Below are 6,645 nucleotides of genomic sequence, written 5' to 3'. Positions count from 1 at the left end.
CATCCAACGAGTCAAAGAGAACAAAATTGTCACTTCCTGATAAACTGGCACTATAAATCACTAAGAAAAGTAGGAGAATATAATAATTTTCATAAGTTATAAATTACTTGCGCCTCAGAGCGAGCAGATGAAACGCAATGAATGCGGTCATTGCTTTCAGAGGTGGATGCTGCTGTTTGGGAACGCAGTCGTGGAAGACATTTCAGGGAGGCAATTATACAGAAATACTTTGATAGACTTTGCTCGTGCATTTCCGAATGACCAAAACAACATTTGAGATGCTGTGGGATGAGATCGGTCTGCTGGTTAGTCAGGTTATGCCATCCCATAGTGCAAAGTCACATGACTTTTTTGATGCGCTTGGAGGAATTTATTCGCAAAATGCATTTCCATCTGCCATTATTCGCATTAACCCTTTTTCGCACAAGTCAAAAACCACCACAAGCGAGCGGAAAAACTTTTTTGCGAATTAAGGCATTTTTATTTGAAATTCAACGTTTCCATCTTTCGATTCTGATGCAATACTTCAAAATGCGCATTAAAAGCAGGGTGATGGAAACCCAGCTAGTGACGGAAAGTTTATCAGAGATAAATTATGCCCAGTTCAGACTACGCGATTTTAGCCCGGTTTTGCTACGATTTGCTTGACGTAGGGTGTCGTGGGGATTCGTAAACGACAATGGGCATCGGGGTGCAAGATTCCATCGTTTCAGCACGTGTAGTGTGTCATAGTGGACGACAACCGATTCCGCGTCTGCGATGCTTCACGACATCACGACAGAAAGACTAGCATGTTTAATTTTTTTTCTGTCGTCCACGACGAGTTCTGTCACATTGGTGACGTTGACCAATAGCGGCACAGAAGCTCTCTCATACACAGGTTTCAAACATGGCAAAACGAAAGAGAGATGATGGTGCTGTTAGGTGGAATTATGAGATGGAGGAAAGGTTCGTGGAGCTGTGGCAACAGTACTCCTGCCTGTATGATGTGTCATCGAGGGCCTACCATGACGGAACAAAGAAAGAAAAATGCTGGCGAACTATAGCTGAAGTGCTTCAGTAATGTTTACACTCTTGTTTTCTGAAGTCAGTTGCTAGTTCCGCCTTCTCGATGACATCATGCGATGAATGGTCGGGAAGCAACGTGTAGTCTGACATGTTTCTTGTCCAGGACACGACAAGATTTTAGGAGTCAAAATCATGTAATCTGACACAGTGACTATCGTGACTGACAAAAATATTGTGTAGTCTGAACCCAGCATTAGTAATTAGTAACTCATAATATATCTTAAGCCGGGCTCACACTACAGGATTTTTAAAATCCTAACCGATTATGAAATCTGGTTGCACACATAAGGAGAATCTTTGTGGATTATCTTCCCTCAAATCTTAAACATGCACACACTACAAGATTTGTGAATCGTAGCGCATCACACACTACAAGATATTATTAAGATTATCATGCCAGAGGGAGTGCCTCACGTGATCTCACGCAGCAGATTGTCATTGATATTTCAGTGATGTTTACATATGTTAGCCAGCGCGCTAGCGGCTTTCTACAGTCACCCGGTGCGTTCAAAACTGAGGCGATTTCACCCCAGCGCTTCTCTTTCTCCTTACGGTTGTGATACATTTTTGATACATTTTACATACAGTCGTGTTACTACAAAACTCCTCCGTCTCCACTATCCAACGGAGCAGCACAGTTGCCAAGTCCACTTATTATACGCGACTTTGGGCTTCTTTTTTTGTAAAGTTGTGTAAAAAAATCCCGGGTTGCGGATTTTTTGGGCTAATTAAAAAAAATATGGTTGCTTGTAAGGAAAATCTGACAAGCAACTTCGTTTCTTTACATTTATGTTCGCCGTATTCTCCAATGCATTGATTGACGCTCTGTCTGCTCACAGTTAAAGGCCAATTGGTGCAATAATATAAGTGCTGTAGCGTAATTATATCAAATAATAATATCAAATATTCCGCCCATCATGTTCAAAAAGAAGGAGCGTGTTGCTGTAATCCAAGTGATGATAGTAGATGTAATAAAGGAGTGGCAAAGTCATATCTCTCGGCGGTCATCTTTGAAACGCCTCTCGGGCATGCAAGTGCAACTTCTATCTCTTTGAATGGGGAAACATCAAATTCTCCAAAACTGTTCACTAAGCTTACGACTAAATTTCATATTTGAAATCACCAATGAAATCTGACAACAATTGTATCATAAATGTTATTTATTTTGCTCAAATAGCGTTAAATAAAGCTTATTTTTCAGGCTAGATCAGCCAGTGCGCATGCCGCACGTCTCAGAGCGTTAACTGTTTCTATAGCAACCTGAACTTCTAACCATAGATATGTAGATATTTATATCTATGCTTCTAACGGCAGCTGCAGTGACGCGCTGACTTTACCTATTAGCGATGGGCTCTTTTGCTCAGAAGCTTTGTTCGATAGAGCGGCCATATTGAGTGTTGCATTTTGTTGCATGAGTGACACGTCTTGGGTATTCTATAGTCTTTGGGAGTGAGATGACTTTCTTTTATAAGGTAATTTTTAATTTTTACAATGTTTTTGTAATGTATTATCACGGGCTGAAAAAAAAACACGTAGGCTTATAATAATATATACATTTGGTTTGAATATATTTTATTAGGCTATAAATATACCAGATAATCTGCGTCAAACATCGGGACCAATCGAGGTGCTCGACAAGATTTTTTCTCCGATTCTTGGGAGGGGAAAATCGGGGCAAAAAATCCTGTAGTGTGAGCCAGTCTTTAATGTAGTAAAAAATCTTATAAAATACATGTAAATACTACACACGTGCAAACAACAACTAATATACAGTATATACAAATAACAAAAACTTCTTGTGACCCAAATTCAATGTAGGGGGTTATATATATATATATATATATATATATACCATAATGGATAAATGATTATGTGTATTACTTTTTAAACCTCATCCTCTGCCTCTGTAACGATGTTTGAAAACATAGGTCTGCTTCCATTTATAATGCACGAGCACTAATGCACATATTCTGTTCCGGAGAGCAGGAGCTGAGAGTGGCACGGGAGACGCATGCAGCCGTTTGATCAGACCTAATGCGCTGGAAGCTGCTGAGGATGCTACCCTTACTGCTCTTTTCCCAGGAGAGATGGGGAGCGAAGAGAAGAAAGGGGCAATGAAGATGTTCCCAGCGGACACCTGCAGAGCATACCTCACCTTCATCCATCAGGATTCTCCCCTATGAGTTAATGCCAGCAGGGAACCATCCTGGCAGGTTTGGCCTTAATGGCACATTCTGTAGTGAATTACTCCTGAATATTGCAGGAGTGCTAGTTAACTAAGATGTGTTCCTGCAATGCTTTTGTGTGGTGTGTACATCTCAGCTTGGTGACATGGAGGCCAACCTGAAAGTGAAAGCCAGTTATGAGGGTCAGACCCGAGATTGAAACCTTGTGAAAAGCTTTCAAACCTTTCAGTTCCATCAGAGTCTTGTTTGTCTTTGAAAATGTGCAAAAGAGCATGGATATAGCACTCATATGGTGAATCAGTTGTTGGCTTTTACCCAAACCTGAACTGCACTCAGTTCCATTGATTGCCATTTTTGTTAACAACAGTCCATATTCACATTTGAGAAGTGTGCATTTAATGGATGACACATTTCAGTACTTCCTTCATACAAACTGTCATAAGAAGCTCCAATGCTTTGTGTTTCGCAGCCTTGCAAGGTCAAATGTCTAGATAAATGTGCAAAGCACAGATTATTGGAGCCCCATACATTTCATCATACAATAGGAGGCCTTGCAGACTTGGATAAATAAGATGTGTTTGTGTGTAAATAATAACAAAATGAACTGATTATGATCAAATGCACTGGCTGTGCTGTAACAAATCTTGTTAAAATGGCCCTTCATATAGTGTCTTTCACAATGATAGACACTTTACAACTCCCTTAAAAATATTGAATCACCTCATGATCAATGCTGCTATACATGTTTGAGAAGTTCACTAATGTTTGATTGTTAATGGAGACATTCGGCAGTGTGTTTTTTTTATATTTGCTCTCAGTTTTGAGTTTGTTTCATCATTTTTTTCCTTCTGCTTTTCTTCGGTTTTGCCTGGGAGCAACTATTCAGCTACTTTATTTCCCAAAGACGATGATGGGATTTACCATTGTTTCTTCTGCTCTCAAGGCCATAAGCTTCAGTTGACACCTGCATGATTAACTGGAATGCTGTGTAAATGTACTAAGCTGCATAAACTACTAATTCCAGTCAGTTTCATCTGCAACCTATCTATCAATATCCTCCAGAGATGGATCAGGAGGTAATATTTTGGATTGCGTATATGTATGTGTATGTTGTTCGCGAGTTATTGCATGATGAGATGCGACCTTGCTTCCTGAAGCTGCTTATACTTGCTTCGAGGCATGTTGGCAATTATGTCAACATAATTCATGGCAACTAGGACTTCAGGGAAGAACAATGAAACCGGTTTAACAGATTTATTATCTCACAATCTGGATTCTCCATTGTTTTGCTTACCTTCTCTCTTGAGACCATGTAAAACAGCCTCTCTTGGAAGATGCTCGCAATGCCATATGTTTTTTAGAGAGGAAAACCTTGACACTACAGAGTGCGCAGGAACAAATAGAGGCGTGTGGAAGCTGGAGAAGAGCTAAACACATGATCAATCATTTGAGCAGTAAATCACTCAATTGTTCATGTATATTTGATCACTTTTGGGAGTTGGCACTTTTTTTAGTTTTTAACCTTTTTTATTTACATGTCATGCATTATTCATACTGATAGTGCAGCTTAAAAAATAAACATTAAATTATGAAATAATCTGTTCCCATTCATCTCATTAGCAGCCCGCCACCACCACTTCTTCTTCTTCTTCTTCTTCTTCTTCTTCACCACCACCGTTTTCTTCTTCACCTTCTTCTTCTTCACCACCTTAGAAGAGCTAAACACATGATCAATCATTTGAGCAGTAAATCACTCAATTGTTCATGTATATTTGATCACTTTTGGGAGTTGGCACTTTTTTTAGTTTTTAACCTTTTTTATTTACATGTCATGCATTATTCATACTGATAGTGCAGCTTAAAAAATAAACATTAAATTATGTAATAATCGGTTCCCATTCATCTCATTAGCAGCCCGCCACCACCACTTCTTCTTCTTCTTCTTCTTCTTCTTCACCACCACCGTTTTCTTCTTCACCTTCTTCTTCTTCACCACCTTCTTCTTCTTCTTCTTCACCTTCTTCTTAATTTTCATATAATTGTATATCGTTTTATTTTACAGCGTTATATGTTTAACTATGACTATATTAAAGGGGTCATCGGATGCCCATTTTCCACAAGTTGATATGATTCTTTAGGGTCTTAATGAAAAGTCTGTAACATCGTTTGGTTAAAATTTCTCAATGGTAGTGTAAAACAACACCGTTTTATCCTGTCAAAAACAACTCTGTTCATAGCGAGCTGTTTCCTTGCATGCTGCTTTAAATGCAAACGAACTCTGCTGCTCTTCCAAGCCGCTCTCTGAGAGATGGTAAACTTTATCGGGATGGGAAACCATTCATCGTGAAACTCGCTAGCACATTATTAGGAAAGTTGATTTGCAAAGATTCATTAAAAAACCTTACACCCACTTCTTCTGGAGGTGAAGCTGGATCACGAATGATTCACACGAAGATAGATAACTTTGATCAGGGGGCACATTCCCTTCAGAAACAAAAGTAATTCACTGTGTCTTCATAGACTCAGATGTCGGGAGTAAATGATGACTGCTATGTTCATTATTACATCCAACAACAAAACACCTCAATCGCTTAAGAGACATTCTTGTCTACATCTGCTCTGGCGGTAAAACAATGGTGGACTGTTGACAGCTCACTCAGGGCGGGTCTAAGATAAGACACCAGTATAGTCTGTGCTGAAACGCTACTGTCAATCAAACAATCATGGGAGGGGCCTGTCTGTGTGACGTCACACAGACCGGCATCTGAGATCGGCCCGATTTGAGAAAGGGGAAATTATTTAACAAGATTTAAAAAAAAAAACACTGAGTGGATCTTTATCATTATAGGGTGGTTGTGTACACACACTGCCAACACACATTTATGTTCAAACAGCTTGTAAAAGTGCATGTCGCATCCGATGACCCTTTTAAGATTAATTTTAATATGCCAATAAAAATACTGCAGACTTTCTCTGGGTCTTATAACTTTATTAAAATTAAGCAAAACAAAACGATTAATGTTTACTTTCAAGAGCCGTCAAGTATTTTCGAGAGTGAGTTTATAGCTTGCAGGCTTCCGTACACCGGCCGCCCGCAGGTGTCTTCTGGGATTCTAACGGCTCGATTCTCTCAAGTCTGCACTCGATGCATCCTCGATATCAAGAACACATCCAGGAACCTTCATTGCGTTCTTGAGAATTGGACTTCGACGGTTAATGATGATGTAGAACGAGAACACAAGGATGCAAAATCGCTGAAGAACGCATATTGAGAAACGGCCATTCTTCACCTTCTTGTCTTTACCTTCTTCTTCACCTTCTTTTCCTTCTTCTCCTCCTTCTTCTTTATCATCATCATCTTCTTCTTCTTCTTCTTCTTGTAAAACCTTCT

General features: G+C 39.5%; 1 long non-coding RNA gene across 1 annotated transcript in view; it reads left to right on the top strand.

Moving 5' to 3' along the window:
- Positions 1 to 3,261, top strand: part of LOC107601929 (uncharacterized) — a 20,089-nt gene extending 16,828 nt beyond the window's left edge. The window contains exon 3 of the long non-coding RNA XR_001610986.1: positions 3,055 to 3,261. This is a non-coding gene — a long non-coding RNA (uncharacterized lncRNA). The remainder of the gene's footprint in view (positions 1 to 3,054) is intronic.
- The last annotated feature ends 3,384 nt before the right edge of the window (positions 3,262 to 6,645 follow it).

The sequence above is a fragment of the Sinocyclocheilus grahami genome, unplaced genomic scaffold (genome assembly GCF_001515645.1).
Source record: "Sinocyclocheilus grahami isolate Dianchi unplaced genomic scaffold, SAMN03320097.WGS_v1.1 scaffold315.1, whole genome shotgun sequence".
Lineage (NCBI taxonomy): Eukaryota > Metazoa > Chordata > Actinopteri > Cypriniformes > Cyprinidae > Sinocyclocheilus > Sinocyclocheilus grahami.
The sequence above is the reverse complement of the archived record's forward strand: the minus strand, read 5'-3'. Positions and strand labels throughout refer to the sequence as shown.